General features: G+C 35.1%; 1 pseudogene across 1 annotated transcript; it reads left to right on the plus strand.

Moving 5' to 3' along the window:
• Positions 1-13,855: 13,855 nt before the first annotated feature.
• LOC145137450 (pentatricopeptide repeat-containing protein At3g61360 pseudogene) lies at positions 13,856-18,197 on the plus strand (annotated as a pseudogene). Its single transcript, XR_013721076.1, has 5 exons — positions 13,856-14,082; positions 15,038-15,124; positions 15,260-15,354; positions 15,652-15,889; positions 16,610-18,197. The product of XR_013721076.1 is annotated as a pentatricopeptide repeat-containing protein At3g61360 pseudogene (transcript).
• Positions 18,198-23,884: the final 5,687 nt, after the last annotated feature.

The following is a 23,884-nucleotide window of genomic DNA, read 5'->3' on the forward strand; positions in this document are numbered from 1 at the left end:
ACTTTGTTGGGTAAGAACCACCACCACCACCATTGGACATGGTGGTTGCCGCCGTGAGCCACCGCCGACCACCACTGCCCGAGGTGGCAGTGGGTGGTGCCCGACCTAGTGGAACCCTAATTGGCCAATTGCTTATTATTGGACTGGGCTGGTTCGTTATTGGGATAGAAACCCTAACTAGGGTTTAGAAAACCCTAATTTTGGGTTTGTTGGTTTGGGCCTATTGGGACCCGCTTTTGGACCAGTGGACTGAAGTTATGACTCATGCCGATTCAATTGTATGATGTCTTAGTGTAATAATTGACTTAATGGGTTAAGTCTTTAATGGATTAAGTGAGAACACTTAACCCTAATCGTCATTTCATGTGGAAACCCTAAATTTTGCTTGGGCCTTGAGTTGGGCCTTTATATTGGGCTATTGATGGGCCATCCAAGATCAATCATGTGGACTAGAATATGTATATGGACTTTAGGGTAAGGCCTAAATGAGGGTTTGGGCGTAATTTGGAAAATTGGGCCATAGTTGGGCCTTTAGTAGACCTTGTGGACCCATTTGGTATTGGGCCTTGGTAGGCCCAGTGGGCTTGGGTTATTTATGGGTCGGATTGGTGGACCATATTTAGACCTAATATGTGAAGGTTTGGTCTTAGATCCTAATGGGGTTAATTGTGGGTTTGGCTCAGTGTTAGAAGCCGGTGTAGAACAGCAGCATTTATAGGATCTGTTCGCCATCCGAGGTGAGTCTTCTCACTATACTTACATGTGTGGTGATTTGTGTGTGACTGGAGGGTCTTATTCACATTATTGACCGGAGGGTCTTAGTACATTATCGACCGGAGGGTCTTAGTACATTATCGATCGGAGGGTCTTATTTGTTATAATGTGTTATCGTGCATACTGTCTTTGTGACTTATGTTGTTATAGTAATCTGTGTATATGTTGATCTTATGTGTTTATTTGAATACTGTGATATCTTGCATTGTGTGATTTATGCCATGTATTATTATGAGTACCAGAGTTAGGACCGGAGGGTCCATCAGAGTTGTGGGACTGGAGGGTCCCACTGAAATGATAAGCTCAAGCTCTCGAATCACAGGATGAAATCTAACATAACAACCATCCTGAACCAGGATGTAAATCATAAAGGGTCGGCCTTGGTGCCGTAGACCCTCTTGATATAGCGAGGAGAACTCACCTCACAACTGTCGCACTGAAATGATAAGCTCAAGCTCTCGAATCACCGACACGAACTCCACCACCTATAGTTACCATAAAACCATTTCCTTGAATTTCCAAATTACCAAAATACCCCAGAGGTCAAACTGGTCAACCCTTGGTCCAAGTCAAAGTCAACGATCCATGTTGACCCAACTCGTCGAGTGCAGCTAGCAACTCGTCGAGTTCCTTAAGAGTTCAGAAGGTCATAAAACCCTCACTGACTCGCCGAGTTTCCGACCAACTCGTCGACTCTAAGCGTGCCCAAAAGTGGGGAAAACCCTAGTTGACTCGCCGAGTCACCCTACTGACTCGCCGACTCCATGCAGAAGTCCTTGCACGACAATCTTCATCGGACTCGCCGAATTGACCATGCAACTCGCCGAGTCCCTTCAGTCAATTATCCATTCAGATGCTTTTTAAGCCATTTTAAGGTTCCATACTGCAGATCCAGCTTCTGAAGGCATGTTTATCACGTAAAGTTGCAAGCTTTACATGCATGCAAGGCTCATAATATCAAAACCAAGCTTGCAATGGATTTTTACACTTAAGGATAGGTTCATACTTGCTAAAGCTGAAAGCTTTATGGACTTAGAGACCAAAGAGAGTTCAGATCTGAAGTTACAACTTCAGATCTTAGCTCATACCCAAGAATAGCTTCATAATATGCTAGAAAAGCCCTAATCTTTAACCAAATGAGATCTAGAATGAAATGAGGTCAAGGTAACGATTTGATACCTTCCAAAAGATGCTAACTGAGGTAGATTTCAGATCCCTACACGTTCCTCGCTTCTAGCCACTTGCTCTCCAAGCTCTTCTCACTAATGTCCACCTTCCAAAGCTTGAAACACACAAGAATGAAGCACACACATAGATTAGGGTTTACTGGACTCTCAAGAGGTTGTAAGGGGGCTAAAGGAGGCTAATGATCCTTTAAATAGGGTGCAAAACCCCATAAATTAGGGTTTCATCCTCCAGCTCCTACTCGTCGAGTCCTATCTTGGACTCGACGAGTAGGTCACTTAAACATGTGGCCCAATCCGCTTCTACTCGACGAGTCAGGGCATCCAACTTGTCGAGTATACCTTGCAATTTATGAAAATTAAAGCCATAAAATTATTACCTGAGAGTCGGGGCGTTACAGTAGCTATCGACGAGTACTACAAATTTCATTTAGACTTTGTCGGCTAATTCACACTCTATTTTTAAAGTTATATATTTTTAATAGACTTGGACTGTTAAAGTCTGTAAAAAAATTATAACTCTTTCATACTACATCCGTTCTCGATTGTCTTTATATCGACGAACTCCTACTTAAGAGATATTCGATTCTCGTTTAGGTTGTTTCGGCTAAAAATCAATTAATCTAAATTTTGATTTCTGTGCTAACACAGTTTCGTTGAAACTTCAAAAAATCGTAACTTCCTCATATGAAGTCAGATTTGGACGTTCTCTATATGAACAAGTTCGCTTTTTCGATCACTACGACTTTTGTTTAGATTACTTAGGATAATAAGCAATCTTTCTAAAATTCACTATTTACGACATACTTTGTCGTAATGGCTTGACGTGAAACTTCAAATAATCATAACTTCTTCATATAAAGTCAGATTTAGGCATTCTTTATATATACGAAATCACCATCACAACTACTACAACTTCCGTTTAGATTATTTTTGCTAAATAATCTTTTATTTTTTACGCTTATTTTAGCTCTAATTTATAAGTTATTTTATAAACTTATATATACACATAAATCACATCTACTCAAATAATTATCTTTTATTAGTCATAAAATGATTATAATGGTTGACCAATGTCAATTACTTATTTTATTAATGCCTAGCAAGAAACTCGGGCATTACAGGTTGTAACCAAGATTCATGGGTACTTGTTAGAGAACGGGTATTGGACATGACCTGTATCAAGATCACCTCATGGATCGCTATCATGAGTGATACTTGATTAAGGTACTATCTTTGTATCCTTAATACATGAGATACATAGTAGGACTTAAGTGTAGGGAATGATATACTTTGATGTGGTCAAATGTTAGTCTTTAAACAAGCTATTATAAAGGCTATTATCAAATGTGGTGTGAAATATACAAGAGGCTTACGTAGTCATGATCAGATTTGTTCCTCCTATGTGTTAAGAGTTAGGCATCTAACGCGCATTACCAAAATGGAACACTTAATAAGATTGATTGTGATCCATGTATCATGTTCAATGGGATGTCTGTAACAAAGAGATAAATGATAACTTACCTTATACATCTATTAAGGCTTTGAGCTTTTGGGAATTGGATGTTGATAAAATGTCACAAAGTCATATACTCTGAGGGGAAATGAAATGTTGCTAGAAGTTCACCATTGTCTATGTCAATCTATAATGAGTTTTGCATAAGTGGGAGATTGAAAGATCTTTATGCTCAAAAGTCATTATATAATGATATTACTAGATAATATATGATTCTAAAGGGTCACACTAACAATAACTCGATACAAATATATTATTTATAACAAATTAATTCTTGATAAATAAATATAAATCTTATAAGTAATTGGAAATTATTTATTTCATGGAAATCTTAATTTTCAATGTTAAGTATCAAAATATATAAAAATATATCATAAGGTATGATTTATTATGTCCTGTACATATATAAAAATAGACGTGTTGTTACCTCCTATGATTACTGTAACACCCCTATCAAAAGCAAAATGGAAAGACGTGACTCTAACACGCCGACTTCTCCAAAAGCCTGGAAGTACCTGTCTACTAATTCCCTGAGAATACAAGTAGTTTTGAAAGAATATCAGCATAAAGCTGGTGAGTTCATAAGCATTTAGTTTTGGTGGAAAATGTTCTTTGATCCTTTTGAAAAGTGTTCCTCAAGAAAATCCTATATTTTCTTATGAAAAGCGTGTTTGAAAACCCATTTCTTCCATGACTTCCAGATTCATACAAGATATGTACAATCCAAGGTGTCGTGGAATGAATATGAATATCCGTTAGTTGCTTGTTAAACAAACCGTTTATGAAAAGCCGAGTTATCCCGGGAAAATCCTATATTTTCCCTAAAAGTTGATGGTTGGTTATCCGTTCTAAACTGAGGTGTACAAGTATCTACCATACTTATATCGATAAACGTAGTTTTCTTTTAAAAACCCTGGTTACTCCCAGTGAGGTATATTAGCCCTATTACATAAGTAAAACTAATAAAAGAAAACGTGATGAACTAAATCCTGAAGGTACTATTAATACCCTCCAATAATCAAATCGATTATTACTTTGAGGTTAGTTCACTTGATTCATTATTACAGAAGTTAATCTCTGTTATCTACATTGTGAGTTTCATGACCATAACTGACTGGATATGGCCCGCAACAGGGTCGGTATCCTTTATGACTTTGTCACCCGTAGACCTGCCGGTCCAACTGTAGCTAGCAGCAAGGTGCGGGATTGTCAGCCCCGTATAGATCTATACACAACAGTCACGCTCTCCCAACAAGAGATTCTGGTCACAAGTGTTAGTCCTACACTCTGATTCTGTGGGAGTGTTACCAAGGACGTGTCTCCAACTTAGAATAACAAATTTAAAAGTAATAATAATGAAAATCCTTTTTATGATTTGCATGAATCCTTTATAAAATAATACATTTTACTACATGATTCACAAGTTCGTTACCCTAGTTTTGAAAACTGTTTCTACGAGTTGATTTCTTAATCGTTTGGTGAAAACTGTTTTTTGTATTAAAAGCATACTGAAAATATAATTATCTTAAACAAAATAATATATTTTGAGCACAATATTCCTTATGCTTTTGCTTGTATTCCCCCCCCCCCCTGAAAACATTAAAAACTCGGAAAAGCGTAGGGGTATGAACTCACCTCGGGCAAGTGGTTTGAATGAAGGATCGATACGGAAATGCTGGATGTTCAAGTGAAGCCTTGAACACAATCTGATCCTAATTAACAAGTAATGACACATAAAGGATGTCAAATGAAGGTATTTCACCGCTAGATGTGATGGAGAACCACTCTAGGAACTTGGAACTACTTGCACTAAGTGTTAGGACCTTAAAGGACTGAATGAGGTGTTGGATTAATGTCTAAGTCCATAACTATATTTGGTATGTACTTGACCCGACCCGGCATGGTGCATTTGGGTTGCACTTCACCGGCACAATTTATATGGATAGTCTTTTGAGAATAGTATATTTATGATTTATATTAATATATTATAAGTTCTAATATACTAATATGGAATCATATTATTTAATTAGTATTGATCAAGAACTAATTTAGAATTAATTAAGTGATCAAAAAGAACTAATTAAATATGGACTCTTATATATATGGAATGGGCCAAGTTCATTTAGGTTGGGCTAAGCTTTCATGGATGGTCCATGGAGCTTTTAACCCATGGATCCTATGTAAATGAAAGGTCATGGGTATTAGGGTTTACATGGATGTAACCCTAATCCTCCATAATATATAAAGGGGTCCTTGGCTCACAAAATTGGCACAAGTGTGTGAAAATAAGAGTGGGCCGATTTTAGTGTGCATACATATTCTCTCAAGTTCTTCCAAGGTGTTTTGGTGATTTGTGATTCCATTTGAGGCTTCCACACTATTGGGGCTAAGTTCTTAAAGCTTGAAGACATCAAGCTACATCAAAAGGTATGTCATCTAACTAGAACTTTGTAGTATAGGTGCTTCATAATATGCTAGTTAGGATGAAACCTTGGAATAGTTAATATTTGCATGTATAATAGAGAAAACATAGATCCAAGGTTTATAGGGTTGCATGTACACCATAGGAGTGTTAGAATGCTCAAAACCCAACATGAGGGAGGTGTATGGCCACCTTAAAGGTGTGTGCGGCCATGGGTGTGCGGCCGTACACTCATGATGGAGGGTGCCTTTGAGGTGTTTTCAAGGTCCATACTTGCATCCATGAAGTGTTCTAGGTCCATACTTAGTGGTAGTACAAATTAATGGTCTTAGAAATGGGTTTGTGGTCCTAGGGTGTGTGTGTGGTCACACAAAGGAGTGTGCTGCCGCACAAGGGAGTGTGCTACCACACACAGGAGTGTGCTGCTGCACACAGGAGTGTGCTGCCGCACAAAGGTGTGTGTGGTCGTACACCCTTCAAGTTTTGTGTCCAAAATGCCAATTCCAAGGTGTAGCAAGGCTATGGTCATGTCTAACTCGAAGATGGAAGCTAAACTCTCACTTTGGAGGGTCTTTTAGGAGTGTGAGGCCACCTTATGTGGGTGTGTGGCCGCACTCCTTCAAAGAGATGAAGAACATGACGGGACATGATGAATAAAGGCTTAGATCAAGAGGCTCTTCAAGCACAATAAGATAAGGGATGGATTACTCACGTTTTTGAAGCCTTGGGAGGGTTTGTGGTTGAAGAAGCTTGAGAGAAATGGAGTGGTGTGCTGCCAAGGTGTTAAAGGAATGAAAGGAAAGGGGTCTACCCTTTTTATAGGGGTGGGTGTGCTGCCTAGGAGTGAGTGTGCGGCCGCACACCCATGTGTATGGCCGTACACTCCCCCTAAGGGTGTGTATGGCCCGGTTTTGTCACCCTATGGCTTGCTGACTCATTCCTAACCTCAACCTTGGCTATACTCAAGCTTAGAACGCTTAAATGGACCCTTAATTAGTGCTAGGAGTTAATAGAAATGAGTTTAACTTAGATTGACTGCCTAGATGTACCAGGTAGAAGTTTCGGGTTGTCACATCATCCCCCCGTTAGAGGGAATTTCGTCCCGAAATTTAAGAATAAAGATGTAACTCGCGGACTTGGAAATGATGGGGATACTTCTGTTTCCTTGGATTCTCATGCTCCCAAGTGAATCCAAGTTCCCGTTTGGCATTCCAGTGGACCTTCACTATCGGGATGTGACGTTACTTCGTTCGATTGAATTCCTGTTCCATGATTTTGAATGATTCCCCCATGAAGCGTAGACTCTCGTCTAACTCGATATCGTCGAGGGGAACCACAAGTGACTTATCGGACTGACACTTCTTTTGGTTCGACACGAGGAAGATGAGATGAACGTCGCTAAGCGCTCAAGGTAACTGGAGTTTGTACTTTACGGGACCGATCCTAGCAAGGATCTCAGATGGTCCAATGTATCTTGGATTTAGCTTTCTACGCTTTCCAAAACTTGCAACACGAATTGAAACTTTTGTTTTCTATAATTAACACAAGATTTCCTGCAGCCTCACGAATTGAAACTTTTGTTTTCTATATTTTTAAACACAAGATTTCCTGCAGCCTCACGAATTGAAACTTTTGTTTTCTATAATTAACAATGCTAACTTGCAACACTAACAATAATTATCATGCTCCCACTAACATGATGATTATTAGCATAACACTTATGCTCCCACTAGCTTTGACATGTACTCAGAAATCAGCTGGACTTCTAGAAATCAATACTTTATTGACTTTCTTACCAAAGTTCAGATTTCTGATACGAGATGCTTTGATAAAACTTTATCAAAATCATACACCTTTCATTAGATAGCATACATGTGTGTCTAAACAATTTCAGAACTATGAAAAAGGGATGCCGTAATCATAGTCTCAATTGTTTAGACCTTTTGCCATCTGCTTCAAATCTACTTGGTGGAAGTGTTTCCTCACCATCATTTTCATGAATCGGAGAGAAACCTTATGACCCTTAGATTTTATGGTGTATGTGTTCTTATCCATGTGAATCGTCAAAACCATAGTCACAAGACAAGGATAATGATAAATCCAAACTCATATGGACTGAACTTATGCAATCTTAACTTCTTGCCACCTGGCAGTACAGGGCCTGCCATTGCTTCCAAGCTGTTATGCAACCAATTGAGAACTTTCAGAACTCCTATGCAAAGCCAACTTTAACTAGAATGGGCACAGAATATGTCAACATGATAGGTTATAAACCTCAAGTCGTGTGCTGGTGAAGAACCTCAGGTTTTATTCTTGATTAGTTCTTGAAATTCTTTTTAGGATCTTTAAGACTCCCACTATCCTCTTGACATATAAGACTATCTTGCCAAATATTCAAGAGATAGTGCTGATTCTTTATCAAGACAAACACTTCACACAATTGGCCTTAGTTGGTCTTTGTTTTATCCAAAACATCACAACTTGCCAATTTCAAATGTACAAGAGTAGGACACTTTTACTCTTACATTTGACAAGTGTTTTAAACCTTTCTTTAAGATATGTCACTCAAGTTACAATCTTGGAGTATGACTCTAAGAATTGTTTTGGAACGAAGTATGACTCATCTTCCTGATCTAACCATTTCAACAATTCATGACTCCTCTTCTTAGTCATAAGAATGCACTAAGATGACCTTTAGAGGACTAATTGTGATATGATTTCTAAATCATTAAGATGATCACAAACATGATACTAAAGTACTCTCCCATCTTTTTAGATTTGAGAAACTTTTATCTTTCTGCCTAAATTTGATTCTTCCCATTCGTTCTGCCATACATTGAGACTTTTCCAATGTTTCAGAATTATACTTAAACTTGTAAGTATAACCATATTTACTAAACTTTAGTAAATCAAATAGTCTTAACGAGCTTTGTGGTGGACATGACCAGTGCACAAGAATGTGTACTCGATCCCTTTAGTCCTTCACTTGACTCACACATCCATGTGAACAAGTAATTAGTCTTGATTTCCCAATGCTTGAAAGTTCTCATTCATCATACTATTCAACTTGCATGATTCCAAGTTTCGGTCCAATTGAAACTTGGGCGATGAGGAACTTTCCTGATTTGGTAAATTTAGACATTACCACAAATGAAAGAATCAAATCCATTTTCCAATATTGCTGTCAGTGGAATCATATAAGCAACAATTTTCCACAAATGCCATTGTAAGGATACTTCAAATAAATAAAATTAAACAATTTTCTTTTATTTTAAAACTTTGCAGAAAAACTTATCCTTACAATCCACATGGAAAATTGTTGTTATCTATTCCTTAGCAATATATCATAACTTCTTAAGCAACTGCTCAAAATTCTGATGCGATCGAAATCCACCTTCGCGATCAGAATCAGCATATACTTCCTTTAAGATTTCTCTCTATTCTTTGATTCTTAAAACATAAACATGTGACCCAGTCACATCATGTAATGAGGATCTCAGAATAGAACTTAACAGAGTTAGATAATGGGCTCTACCTGATGTAGAGTCAAACTTATTGACTTTAACATCCTTAGGTAAATTTGGCAGCTTTGCAATCAACGCCCCTTCCTTTGGCAAAATAAACATATGGACCCTTTGGTAATGGGACTATCTCAGAATTAGCCTTTCTCTTTACCATTTGGTCAACCGGGTTGACTATGGTCAATCCCTTTCCATTGGGAAGAGATTGCTTTTTCTGGATTTCCAGTGTCACCATTGTCACTGTCCATAAAGTTTTTGGGAAGTTGATCTTCTAATCAAATTTGCTTCACTATCGTTCCAAATCATTGCTGATTCAGCAGCACCAAGCAAATAGATATGATCATTAAGGTTCATGTCATAGTCTGTATCATAGTAGTTCCAAAGGAACTCACTATGTGACTTAGAAAGTGATTGAACATCCAACTTTCTCAAGACTTTGAAACCCAACTCTCCCGGCTTGTCAATATGTGACTTCATCTCTAAGATGTGATCACACATAGACCTTGCTTGCCATTAGGGCTTGAGTGACCTTGAACTTGTGGGTTAGGGAGAATAATTGGAGGAGGTTGAGGAAGTAAAGTTCCAAGAGATTTGGGAAGATCATAGATGTCTGAACTCGACATCTTTTGGGAGATATTCAAGATAGTTAATCTAAAGTCCTTAATATAACACCCAATATGAAATATTAAGGCTAGGATCCAACAACCTATTTATAACTGGAAGAGGGATGCTGTAATCCGAGTTATAAAATAGTTGAAGGTAGGTAAATGACGATTTAGCAATTTCATGCGGTTGGTATTTTGGGGGTAGGTAACTGGAAGATAGTTGAAGGTAGGTAACTGGAAGATATGAGTATGGTTATATGCGGTTGGTATTTTGGGGGTAACTCACTAAGCTTTCGGGCTTACAATTGTAGTGTTTTGGTTTCAGGTACTTCAGGAGATCGTGGCAAGGCGAAGGCGTGATCGTACCGCTCCTCATACTTCATGATTTTGTGATTTGGTTCTGGGGATACTCTGATGTTTAAACTCTTTTGAAAACAAGTTGTAATAACTTAATGGCTTTTGAATGAATTAAAATGTTTTAAATTTGTGCAAATTTTTATGAGTGTTACAAAATTTCTCCTATGTTTGAATCAAAATCTATGCCTTCTCATCATTTTTTTTAATTTCTCTTCTCTAAACTTTTGTGTTCTTGTTTTTTGATGTGAATCAGGAAGCATAAAGACGTTTAATTATTTATTGAACTTATGATTTCTTATTTTTGATTTCTGTTTTTTTGACTATCTGACTTTTAGAGAGGAGCAAAAAGGTATAAATTTGTTTTGTTGTTATAATATAATAGTTTTGAGAAATAGATTCTTATTTTGTATTATGTGGTTTATTTTTCAGATCTCTTGACATCTTGAAAGTGGAAAAACATAAACTTTAGACAGGTTTTATCTTTCGTTGCTTATATTTTATAATTAGATTTGTTGAGTGTTAAATATGGTTCTCCGAAAACAACCATCAGGTGCTTCTAAAAATAGAAAACAAAAAGATAAGAAGAAGAAGAGTAGTATGCAAGAATAATAGATATGTTCACTAATGTGTTGGTTGTATATGATATTGTTGATTGTAGGGTTAAAGGTTGCTTCCGTGGAAAGAAGTTTTTCAAAATTGAAGCTCTTGAAATTGTATATTCGAAGTATCATGACTTAAGAAAAGATTGAATATATTAGCAATTTTAAGTAATGAAAGTTATTTTTTACAAAATATGATTATTGTAAAAATAAGAGATGTTTTAGCTTCAAAAAAATACACAAAGACACCATTTTAGGTGATTTTTGTAGGGTTTTGCTAGTATTATTTGTTTGATTATAAAATTTATTGTATTTTTTATTTTATAAATATTTTATAGATACGTTTTCTTTATCGTATAGTATATATATAAGGGCATAAAATTCTTATTTTGCCCCGGGTAGTAAAAAACAATGGACCGGCCCTGGATGTAGTGATACACTTTGGTCTTTCTTGGTTGTATGACAATGTTTTGGATTACCGTTTTATAAATTTAAAAAATGAAATTTTTGGGACGTTACCATTAGTGTGTATTGGATGTTAATTGTAGTTTAATATATTCTCTTTCAAAATAGATGGATGATGGACACGTTACTGAGGAGGAGATTTTTTTGGATAAAAGCCTGTACTAAAGGTATTTTCCTTACCTGTATGCTAATTGTTATTAGATATTATCAAAATATGCCACCGTATTATCAATTTCCCCATGTCCGTCTTGTGATGAGCACATGTAAATAAAGTGGAGCAAAATGTAGACAAAAATGTAAATTGGTGTAGAAAGATGTCCTACGTATTAGTTGGTTTTTGCCATGATTCCATGTACTGGTATTTATTTTTTATCAATTATAATTAATACACAATTCATCATAAATATATAAAAATGTTGTTTCCTATTTCGGGTATGGTATGCAGAGGGTTCGTCAATAGCATACTTAAATATGATTTATTAATATCTTAACGAGTATTCTTATTCAAGTTTCAATCTGTATATCAGGGGTCATTTTCGTGTAATGTTGTTTTTTTATTATCTATGTGGTTGTTAAATGGTAAAAAAAATCAGTTATACCAATGTACTTTTTAAGTACAATGTTATAATGGACATAACTTGGGCTAGTTTGTTTTATTTGGTTTTTAGAAACTATGAGTTTATGTTGTCTATCTATGAGAGATAAATAGTGTGTGCATGTGTGTTGATGTGTGTATGTCTAAATGTTATGACAATAAATAAAAGTAGTTTTTTTTCCTTTTATTTGCATTTATGAAAATCTTATACAATACAAACATAAAGAGTTACAAGAACGGTATCATAATTTAGATTTGTAATTTATGATAATTTAATATATGGTAAAATGCGATTAATAACAACGCACGTTTAGTAAATCATATTAGTTTTTGGATCCTACGTGTATTAAAGATTAGAGGTTCACTTTCTAAAGTCCAATAAAACTCTATAAATACATTATCCTTTTAAATACAACATTTATTTGTCTTGCGTCTGCTATGTTCTTTTTTTCTTTTTTCTTTTTTTTTTTTATTTTTTTTTCCTTTCAAGGGTATTTTAGAAAACATAGGTATTCTAAAAACAAATACTAATTTAAGCATTGTACTTTGAATCAATTTAGCATTTTTTAGTTCAAAAAAGAGCTTCACGCAAGGAACTATAAGTACATTGCTACAATTAATAGAATACTCTTTAATAAGTCCCTTTAATAAGTCCAGGCCCACATTAAAGGTCATTTCTTGGATTTATGTTTTGGATTTTAAACTATTATTATGCAGTTAAAGGCGATTAAATTTTCTGTTTTGGTTGTGTGTTACTGTGTGTTTACGCAAAATATTCAAACAATATTTCCGAATATTACTCAAGAATTTAAGAAATTCTAACAATAATAATAAAACTCGAAGTAAATCTCAAAAAAAGAAAAACCTTATATATTAATTTAACTTCATCACAGTTTTGTTTCTTACAAAAATTTTAGATTTTTAAATATTAGCCTAAATGAAAACATCCAACATTCTTAATTAATAATCGTTTGCAAATCTAATGATTAAGGTTTTTAAGTATTAATATTTTTTTTATTTTTTCAACAGTACGTTCATTTCTTTTAAGTTGCACATATCTCTACACAATGTTGCTTTGCTTTTTTCTATTGGACACTAGGTTATAACCCGTGGAATCCACGGGTGATAATTTTAAATAGAATTTAAAAAATAATTATACAATAAAATAAATAAATGGAGATTGAAAGTTAATAAATTAACTAATGTATATAGGTTTATAAAATAAAATTAAAATTTAATAGCATGAATGCATAAAGTGTGAAGCATGCATGCAAACAGACACAAATTAGTCAAGAATAACATTTAACAAACATAAAAGAAAATACAATTTTTTTAACTTTTTTTAACAATTTTTCACTTTTTGGTCAATTTGGTAATTTTAACCCATACAAAGTTAATATGAAGCAAAGGTAATATGAAGCCGCAGTAAAGTAAAGTTACTAAAATGCCCTTGATTTGCATATGTTAACAAACATGTTATCATGTTTAAGAAAGAATTAGAAAAGGATAAAGGAAATAAAAAAGAAAAAAATAATGTACATTGCTATTTACTATAGGTTTAAAATTAAAAAAACAACTAAAAAAAGTTTCTTGCTAATAACTCAATTGTTTACACACACACAGATAAAGTCACATACCGTCGGTTTGGACTTTGGATTTCGAATTTGTAAAAATCGAAAAGTTGGATTCAGTTTCGGTGTATTGACCAAAACCAACCATAAAACCACCCATCCACTAAAACTGATCAGGATCCGACCCTTATCAAACGGACCCGTTGAACACTCAAATACAATAACAAATCATAACCTAATCGACGAACACTCAACACCTACTCGACCATTCCCCATCAGTCCATCTCGCAGGATGCAAACAGAGACCACCTAATTCGCTAATCAAAGGATGACCACCACCGGTGTTCCGCCACTCACCACCGTGAAAACTGATAAGCAAAAATAGCCACACCAACGGCCTCACAAATCAGCAAAAACAGACCCACCGGTCACCGCCTCACTCGACCCTCACTCTCGCAACAACAACCAAAAAGGTATGTTTCTTCATTCTTGTTTCTCGATTTTTCCTCTCTCTCGATTTGCATACCAAATATATAACCAATTTCAAGGTTTTAATTATGTCTCTTTCGGCTCAGACAACAACAACAACCTGTAAATTTACTTCTTTTCCTCTGCCAGATCATCGTTTTTGAAACATACCTAAAGCTTAAAGGAAATATAGATGGTTAGTGGTCTCCGATTGCAGCAAAATCATAACAGGGAAATACATTTTTGTGAGAAAAGTCCTTTTAAAACATTTTTTTAAAAAGATTTATAGGTGTAAACTGTAACTTAGTATTAGAACTGATTCAACTTATTATTGCAACTCCTTCAACTCTATGTCTTGGAAATTTGAACCGATTACGAAAATAATGGTAAAATTGATCATGGAAGTATTAGTAAAAATGGATACTTGTTAACAACAACCCAATGGATGATGAAACATGTTTGCATTCCTTCACAGAGACTGTTTTCGTTTAATCGTTTTGTTACACTTACTGTTTTCAGACTACATATTGTTTTGTTACACCACATTGAGTATGTTTATGGTCAGTAAGTTCAGTAATATTGTAAAGTAAAAGTAAAAATGTAATAGAAATATGTTTTTATAGAAAATTACAACTACCATCTTGCACCGGTTTTGGATCAAATAAGTCATTGCCATAGAATGATAATTTGTGATAATGAATGGTACATAATAGAAAAGTAGGTTGGTAGTTTGGTTAGAAAGCATGAAGAGTAAAAGATCAAATCACAGTAGATGGTAAAAAGTGGAAATACAAAACCACAATAAAAACTGAAAAAATATAAACTGAACTGGATGTCAATCATATATTATTATTAATTGCATATGATTGAATGTGTGTGTGAGTAAACAGATGGAGATATCGATGATATGCATATGAAAAATAGATGTAGAGATTATTAACCCGATCTTTCTTTATGCAGAGGTCGTGAGTTGAGATTCAGAGGAAAAATCGATGTAGCACTTAGAAATACAAAAATATTGAATTAGTGGACGATTCTTCTTCTAAGGTATGATACGAATAACAATCTTAGATTTGAATGTTATTTTATTATCTACTGATTAATGTATGTAAGAATTTTCTTAGTTAAATGTATAGTGTTTAACGATTTGCCGTAAATCAATTCAAGATTTTTGACTTACAGGTATTGAAGGGATGCCGATTAGAATGTTTTTTTTTTCTTCTGCTCTTGCAATGGACCTGTGAAAGAATGGAAGTGTGAAGAAGAAATCGAGAAAGGTGAGAATATTTAACCAAGAAAATCGATAAAATCTTTATAAAATTCCTATTATTACGTTAAATAAGGTTGTGATCGGTTGGAAATAATTAATTACGTTATTTAGAGTAAATGTCGATTAATGACTTTCCTTGTTTGATATACATGCAGAAGTAAATAGACAAGTATAAGTTGTGAATATATATTGATCAAAAGAGTATAAAATTTTTTGAATTTTAAAATGGGATCCGATCACCTTATTTAAAGGGAGTTATTGTTTCGGTCAAAGGATATAATAGGAAGTTTTCAAATTAATGCAGGAGCTGTGAAGAGAGGAAATTAAACGGAAGGAAAGGGCAATTTGGGTGTTTCACTTTAATGAAAAAGGCAGGAAAATTCGATCAGGTGGTGCTGAGAGAATGACACGTGGCATTCAATGTACTTATTTATTAGGATAGGATTTGGACCTCTTTTCTACAGTCAAGACTTGGTTCCATTCCATTACTTTCAACAATCCATATACATCGACCGATCATTGACAACAGCAAACCATTTCAGGTAACGTGTCTGCCTTCGTTTTTGTTTTCATATATCTTTTCTCCCCTGTAAATGGTTTATGGTTTCTTCTGTTTGTTGTTTTGTTTCTTCCTTGCATATTCCTCTTTTGCTCACCACCTGTTTGTTGTTTTATCTCGTGCCTACATTTTGTTGTTTGATTAGATTATTTTGTAATAGATATATAGAGGTCCAACTGTATAAAGGAGTGACCTTACTTCAAATTAGAAATAGAAAAACCCATGGCCATGTCTACGAATGTCGGCATGTAAATTACTTTGATACAATCAGAATACAAATATAAGGGTTTCTTCTGTATTTAAATGTTGGACTTTAATAAAGCATAAAAGCTGTTTATTATATTTTCTTTAGCCGCTGTTTTGGAACATGCACGCCAGGTGTTTGTTAATTTTCCTCATATTTCTTAAGCGGTTGTTTTAAGATAGCTTCAAGAAAACCCATCGCATAGATAGGTCATATGGTCCTTCATCCTTCCTACCCTCGTCTATACTACACTGAAGTTGTATTTATTTCGTTAATATATGAACGTTTCAACAGAATTTTTTTTGCCTTAATTTAAGGTTTTTGGCAACTTCTTTCGACTATCTTTTGAGGCTATATCATTTGGGTTCCTGTTGTCCTTTACTAGATTGTTGAAAATAGATGAACTCATCGTGTATATGCTACCTATAGAAACTGATATTGTTTCTTAATTTGTTTAAGATTATGCTCTTCCTAGGAAGATGCAATCAACTTCTTCAAGTTCCACTTCTTCAACAGCCAACAGTAGCAGCCACCATTGGTTTCCGGTTCTATTCTTCAGATTTGGAGTTTGAAATCAAGAGAATTACTAAAATAATCAACGACCATCCTTTTCTCGATCAACCCATTCATCCAAAACTTTCCCAAATTATCCCTTCAACCACCATTTCAACTTCCTTTGTGGAAAATGTTCTTGGCCATCTCTTTGCATCGCACTCTAATGGCCTTAAAGCCTTTGAATTCTTCAAATTCTCCCTCCAATTTTCCCAATTCTGTCCCACTTCAGATGCATTTGAAAAAACACTTCATATATTAACTCGAATGGGGAATTTCAACAAGGCGTGGGAGTTGATAGAAGAAATTCATAAAACACACCCTTCCTTGCTTACCCTCAAATCCATGAGCATCATGTTATCAAGAATTGCAAAGTTTCAATCTTTTGAAGAAACCCTTGAAGCGTTTCAGAAAATGGAAGATAAACTTTCCGATCACAAGCAATTTGGTACAGATGAATTCAATCTTCTCCTTCGAGCATTCTGCACACAGAGGCAAATGAAGGAAGCGAAGTCAGTATTCAACAAGCTATATTCCCGATTCTCCCCCACCACCAAAACAATGAATATTTTGCTTCTTGGATTTAAAGAATCTGGTGATGTCACTTCTGTAGAGCTTTTCTACCATGAGATGATTCGAAGAGGTTTCAAGCCCAACATTGTAACTTACAACATCAGAATTGATTCTTACTGCAAAAGAGGTCGTTTTCTAGATGGGTTAAAACTTGTTGAAGAAATGGAACAGGCAAACTGCTTGCCCACGTTAAAGACACTAACCACTTTGATCCATGGAGCAGGAATTGCTCACAACACAACCTATGCACAACAACTGTTCGATGAAATACCTAAGAGAAACCTACTCCCAGATTCTGGTGTCTACAACGCCTTAATGAATGCTTTCATCAGATCACGTGACATCGACTCTGCAACTAAATTGATGGATGAAATGGAAGCTAATAATCTTCTTCATGACAACATTACATTTCATACAATGTTCTCAGGATTGATGAAGTCAACTGGAATCGATGGTGTTCTAGAGCTTTATCACAAGATGATCAGTAGAAACTTTGTCCCCAAATCAGAAACGGTTGTAATGTTAATGAAACTTTTCTGCAAAAATCATGAAGTTGATGATGCCATGGGTTTTTGGAGGTACTTAATTGATAAAGGCTATTGTCCACATAGTCATGCTGTTGATGTTCTTGTGAGAAGCTTGTGTTCTCATGGAAGAGTAGAAGAAGCTTTTGAATGCTCTTTACAGATTCTTGAAAGAGGGAGGCATTTAAGCAAGACTTGTTTTCGTGTTTTAGAGAGACATTTAGAGATGGGTAATGAAGATAAATTAAAAAAACTCAATAAGATGATAAAAAATCTACACACTGTTATACCACCATCAAAAGGGCATGCAAATGGTATTTCTGGTGTAATATAGAGTTTACAAACTATAAAGTGTAAACATATTATTAACCAAATTCGTTATTCTTCCATTGTTGTGATCTTGCTTTGTAACATTTTAGTTGTTATGATTTAGGTTAAAATGATCTTGACCCAACCAACTATAGAGTTTTTAGTTGTTTGGTCCTTGCTCATTTTTTTTGTGTAGTCTACCTCCTTAAACTTTTAAATTCTATGTTAAAAAAGTCATCTATGCAAGATTGAAGGGGTAGCCTCGTTAAAATGCTGACTTGGCTATTTTATAAGCATTTTGGTGTATCGGATTTAGCCAACAACAATATCTATGTGGAGTTTTAGTTACATTTAAATTGTTTTTACTGATTTTTATTATTTTTAAATTCTTATAATTTGTTCGATATTTCTCTGGACAAATGGTTATGAAGATTAAATACACATAATTGATCACAACCGAACACCACCAACAACATCATCCACCCCATGACTAACAACTCTCTCTCTCTCTCTCTATATATATATATATATATATATATATATATATATATATATATATATATATATATATGGAAAAGTTCAATAGAGAACCATTATTAATCAAGGAACCAATGAACCAATCCAAAGCGTTGGAATTTAAAGCGATCAACGGCAAAAGGAAAGGTTGTAAAATTTTATAAAGGTCGCACATGTACCGGATTATAATAAAACTCACTTCCTTTTTTTCATTTAAAATTTTTTTTAGGCCAAGTTTTTTATCGAAAAAAAAAACCGAATATACCGTTGTTCACGATTTTTCGTCCTCTTTCCATAGAGATCCATGATGATATATAAAAAACGAACTTTTTTTTTTCGAAAAAAACTCACTTAATTTTCTTAGTTTTTTCAATATTTAAGTTTATTTTTATAAAAAAAAAACTAATTATACCAAAAATATTAATTTTTTGTACTCTATTAATAAACATCAACACCGATTTAAAAAAAAAAAAAAAAAAAAAAAAAAAAAAAAAACCTTGAACAGTGTAGATTCACACTGTGAATCTAAACTGTAAATATTTTAATTTTTAACATTCACAATATGAAAAATCTCGAACAGTTCAGATTCTCATTGTGAATCTGAATTACTATTATGAAAAATCTCGAACAGTTCAAATTCTCATTGTGGTGGTTTTTTTTGTAAAGGGTGGATTTTATGGTATAATCCGGTGTGTGTGCGTCCAATGTAAAAGTGTACATCTATTTCTTGGCCATTGATCGTTATGATTTCCGACGCTCACGATTGGTTCCTTGGTTAATTATGGTTCTCTATTGAACCTCACCTATATATATATATATATATATATATATATATATATATATATATATATATATATATATATATATATATGTGTGTGTGTGTGTGTGTGTGTGTGTGTCTTATGGTATATTTAAAATAATTATAATATTTTATAACATCTTAGTGCAATATTCATTTGAAACCACCTATTTTATTTAATACCACTCAAAATTTTTCTTAATAATGACTTAAACACTCAAAAGTTTTATAACATATATATTATGTTTAATATGAATTTAATGAAAATATTACTATAAAAGGTCAATCTTTTATGTAGATAACCATATAAATCACATACAATTGAAAAAGAAAACAAGCTTAAAGATTTTTGTGTTGGTTTGAAGTATTTTGACCGTTTTTTTGAATTATTTTATTATGGTAGAGCTTTTAATTTATATGTTTGTTATATGTTAATTCTTTTTTTATATTTTTTTGGTTATAGTATTCTTTTAATACAATTGCTGCATGTTGTGGTTGAATCGTTAATGTAAATTATATTGTATACATGTTATCGATCATATATTATATATGTTGCTTCAAAAAATAATTAATTAAAATTCATGTATATGCTATATTTTCTAGGGGTGTGTATGGGTCAGTTTCGTTCGGTTATAGGCTAAAACCAAACCATAATCATTGCAATCGATTAATGAATTTTGGTAACCAATGTGAATCGGTTAAAATTTTAGTTGGTTAATGGTGTTCGGTCATTGATTAATATCGGTTAACGATAATGGTTCAAAATGATATCGAAATAAAAATACATTACTATAAAATGTGAGAAACAAAAAAAAAAATCATTGCGATAAAAACTACATTACTATAAAATGTGAGAAACAAAAAATCATTGCTATAAAAAGTGAATAAAATTAGAAAGTAGGTTGCTAAAATTACAAGTGGTAAATTAATGGTGATTAACTAATACCAAATTGTATAACTAAATCTAATTCAAAATTAAGTACTTTATAACTGTGACATGATTACTCTTCAAATTCTCAGTTTCCAATATAATTACATATTATATATATATATATATATATATATATATATATATATATATATATATATATTATAGTTTAGTTAATATTGTTGGATTGATTCAGTTCATTTTGTAGTGATTTGGTTTTTGATGAAAACCATAAGGGAATCATATGTATTCGGTTAATCAATATTAGAAATCACACCATCTTTTAGTAATGGTTCGATTATAATGTGTAGCACCTGGTTCTTGGTACGTAATGTTTTGCAATTTTGGCCTTGGACTCGGTGAGTCGAAGGACTGACTCGCCGAGTAGAAGCGGGATGAGACGCGGAGTTTAAGCTGCGGACTCGGCGAGTCGGGTCCCGGACTCGGCGAGTAGCCGCTGTCTGGACAAAAACCCTAATCCAGGGGTTTGCACCCTATTTAAACAACCTTATGCAGCCTCCATCGCCCCTTTATGCTCCCAAACACCCCTCACTGAAACCCTAGCCGTTTTGAAGCAATCTAAGCCTTGTTGGTGGATTTTGGTGCTTGTAATCTTAAGAAGGAAGGAGAAAAGCTTGAGGAAGCAAGTAGAGACCAAGGGAACCTGAGTTTGTGCACCTTCTACAACTCATTGAAGGTAAAAAGCTGTAACCTTGCTCATTCATTTGTTAGATCCCTTTTTGGGGAGGTTTAGGGCTCTTATGAGCCATTTTTGGTAGCCAACCATGTTTGCAAACATGGTTGGGGGTTTAAGCTTCTGAATCACATCATGAGAGGAGTCACTAGGCAGATTTGGGTTGCTTTTGCACCCATGAAAGGTTCCATGTGCCATATGAGCTTGTTTTATGTCCATTTGAGCTCAAAGTCCCATGCAAGCACGTAAAGGTTGTAACTTTACGTGCTAGATCGATTGTAGAAGCTTGGATCTATCTTTTGATCAAAGGATGTACATCAGAAAGCAAAGATTTAGGGGATGGACGTGACCAACTCGGCGAGTCCATTCTTGGACTCGGCGAGTCCAAGGGTTCTGTCCCATTCTGTTGAGGGTCAAAAGGACCCAGTTGAGTGTGGAAAGGTTTTAGGGAGTCCCAGGGAGTGACCCAACGTTCTGGACTAAGCCATTATTCTGGAAGTTCATGGGACTCGGCGAGTGCATGAACTGACTCGGCGAGTCCAAGGCAATCTTCAAAGAACTCGACGAGTTGTTCATCAACTCGGCGAGTCGAGGACAGAACTTGTTCATCAGATGAAGGTGGACTCGACGAGTTGTTCATCAACTCGGCTAGTCGGATGAGTTTTCACGTGGCGTTCATATGAGAGAAGAACTCGTCGAGTTGACGGCCCAACTCGACGAGTAGAGTCGTGGATTAGGACAAAAGGAAGGATAGGGACTCGGCGAGTTGGCGAGCCAACTCGGCGAGTCAGGTTAACTGGGAGTTGACTTTGACTTTGACTTGACTTGGTTGGGGGTAAAATGGTCATTTTACCCTAAGTATAGAGATCAGTTTCTAACTGAGTGTTTGTGGGGTTTGTAAGCGGAGGATTTCCGGAGTAGCAGCGGACGGAGGTTTCCCGCACAGTTTATCAGCAGCTTCTTGTACGAGGTGAGTTACCTTCCAGTAGGGGTGGGTCTAAGGCCACAATGCCGACCCACCAAAGAGGAGTATTTAGAAGATGATTGTCTTTGTGATAATTATCTTGGTCTGGTTACGTGTTTGGTTATGAGTTATATCTGTATGATATGTTACGTGTATGATAGGGATAGTTTCCCTGACAGTGGTCCTTAGGACCAAAGGGTAGGTCAGTACCCGGATATGCCTGATTGTATGCTTATATCTTGCTATTGTATGCTAGTAGTAGGGGGTGGAATAGTCCCCAGTTACCGGTTGAAAGATACCGATGATGATTACCGGTTGAAAGATACCGATGATGGTTATGTTGGGTTTTAGTATACTACAACATCCTATGGTGCACATACAACCGTAAATACATTGGATCTATGTTTTCTCTATTATACATGCAAATATGAAGTTTCCAAGATATTACCCTATACTAGCATACAAATATCATATACTTGGGTAATAAAATAGATAGAACACATACCTTTTTTTGATGTAACTTGTCTTCATGAAGCTTGAGTGCCTAGTGCCCCAAGTGTGACACCTCAAATGGTTCACACAACACCATGAACACTTGGAATAACCTTGAGAATAAGGATACTTTGATTATGTCCAGTGAAATCGGCCTTGCCCTTTTGTGTACACACACTAGTTCCAATTTCACCAACCAAGGACATCTTTATATAGTGTGGAGATTAGGGTTAAACCCTAATACCCATGACCTTTCATTTCATATGATCCATGGGTTAAACACTCCATGGACTATCCATGAAAGCTTATCCCAACCTAAATGAACTTGGCCCATCACACACATATATCTTAGAGTCCATATTTAATTAGTTCCTTTTGATCACTTAATTAATTATAAATTAATTCGTGATCAATACTAATTAAATAATATGATTATATATTAATATATTAGAACTTATAATATATTAATATAAATCACTAGTATCCTTTTTTCCTCATCTTGTCTATCCAATTGTCCCGATGCCATGCAACCCAAATGGACCATGTCGGGTCGGGTCAAGTCTTACCAGTTATAGTTATGGACTTAGACATTAATCCAACAGTCTCCCACTTGGATAAGTCTAAAACTATTATTGAGTATGACTTCAAACCCCGACTAGCAATCGTAGCTCTCAAAAGCTTCTGTCGAACTCTGACCTTGCCGATGAACTCTGACCTTTGTCAATGATTTGTCCATTAGATAAGGGATCATATATTCCTCCATTCTAGATATCATATGGACTGAGACATGGATTATCAATCATTCTCTCTGTCCATTTGTTGTTTCCCAATTTCCGATTTATGATGACTGACTGATTGAACAAATCAAATCAGTCCTGGCTTGGCCAAGCACTCACATGTGTCATCGCTAAGACATCGAGGGGCCCACAGATATCGCTTTTATCCCGAAGGTAAAAGGAATGGATAAACTTCGACTCATATGGCTTGTTCTACTACTTGTTGAATCATACACAAAGGCACGTTTTATAACATCGAGTTACCAATGCGTTTTCGTGCAATCAATGTATAACCAACTCATAGTAACAACTCATATCTCTAGGTTTTAAGAATATAAGATATTATCGTCTCATGATCACTCGTGATAAAATCCATGAAGTGATTCAAATGAGCGTGGGTTGAATCCAATACTCAGAACTTATGCGCACTCATGAGTGTTGTAGCACCGCTTTGTCCAACATCTTAGACCTCTACAAGCCAACCCATGACAGTCTTGATTTATATCTACTTCCAACATATGACCGACTGTGGATAGTTTGAATAACTTAGTCATTCAGGAAGAATGACCTAGTTTATTCTGGAAGTCAAAACATGCAAAATGAAACA

This window comes from Lactuca virosa, chromosome 9, assembly GCF_052849685.1.
Source record: "Lactuca virosa cultivar CGN04683 chromosome 9, Lactuca_virosa_CGN04683_v6, whole genome shotgun sequence".
NCBI classification, from domain to species: domain Eukaryota; kingdom Viridiplantae; phylum Streptophyta; class Magnoliopsida; order Asterales; family Asteraceae; genus Lactuca; species Lactuca virosa.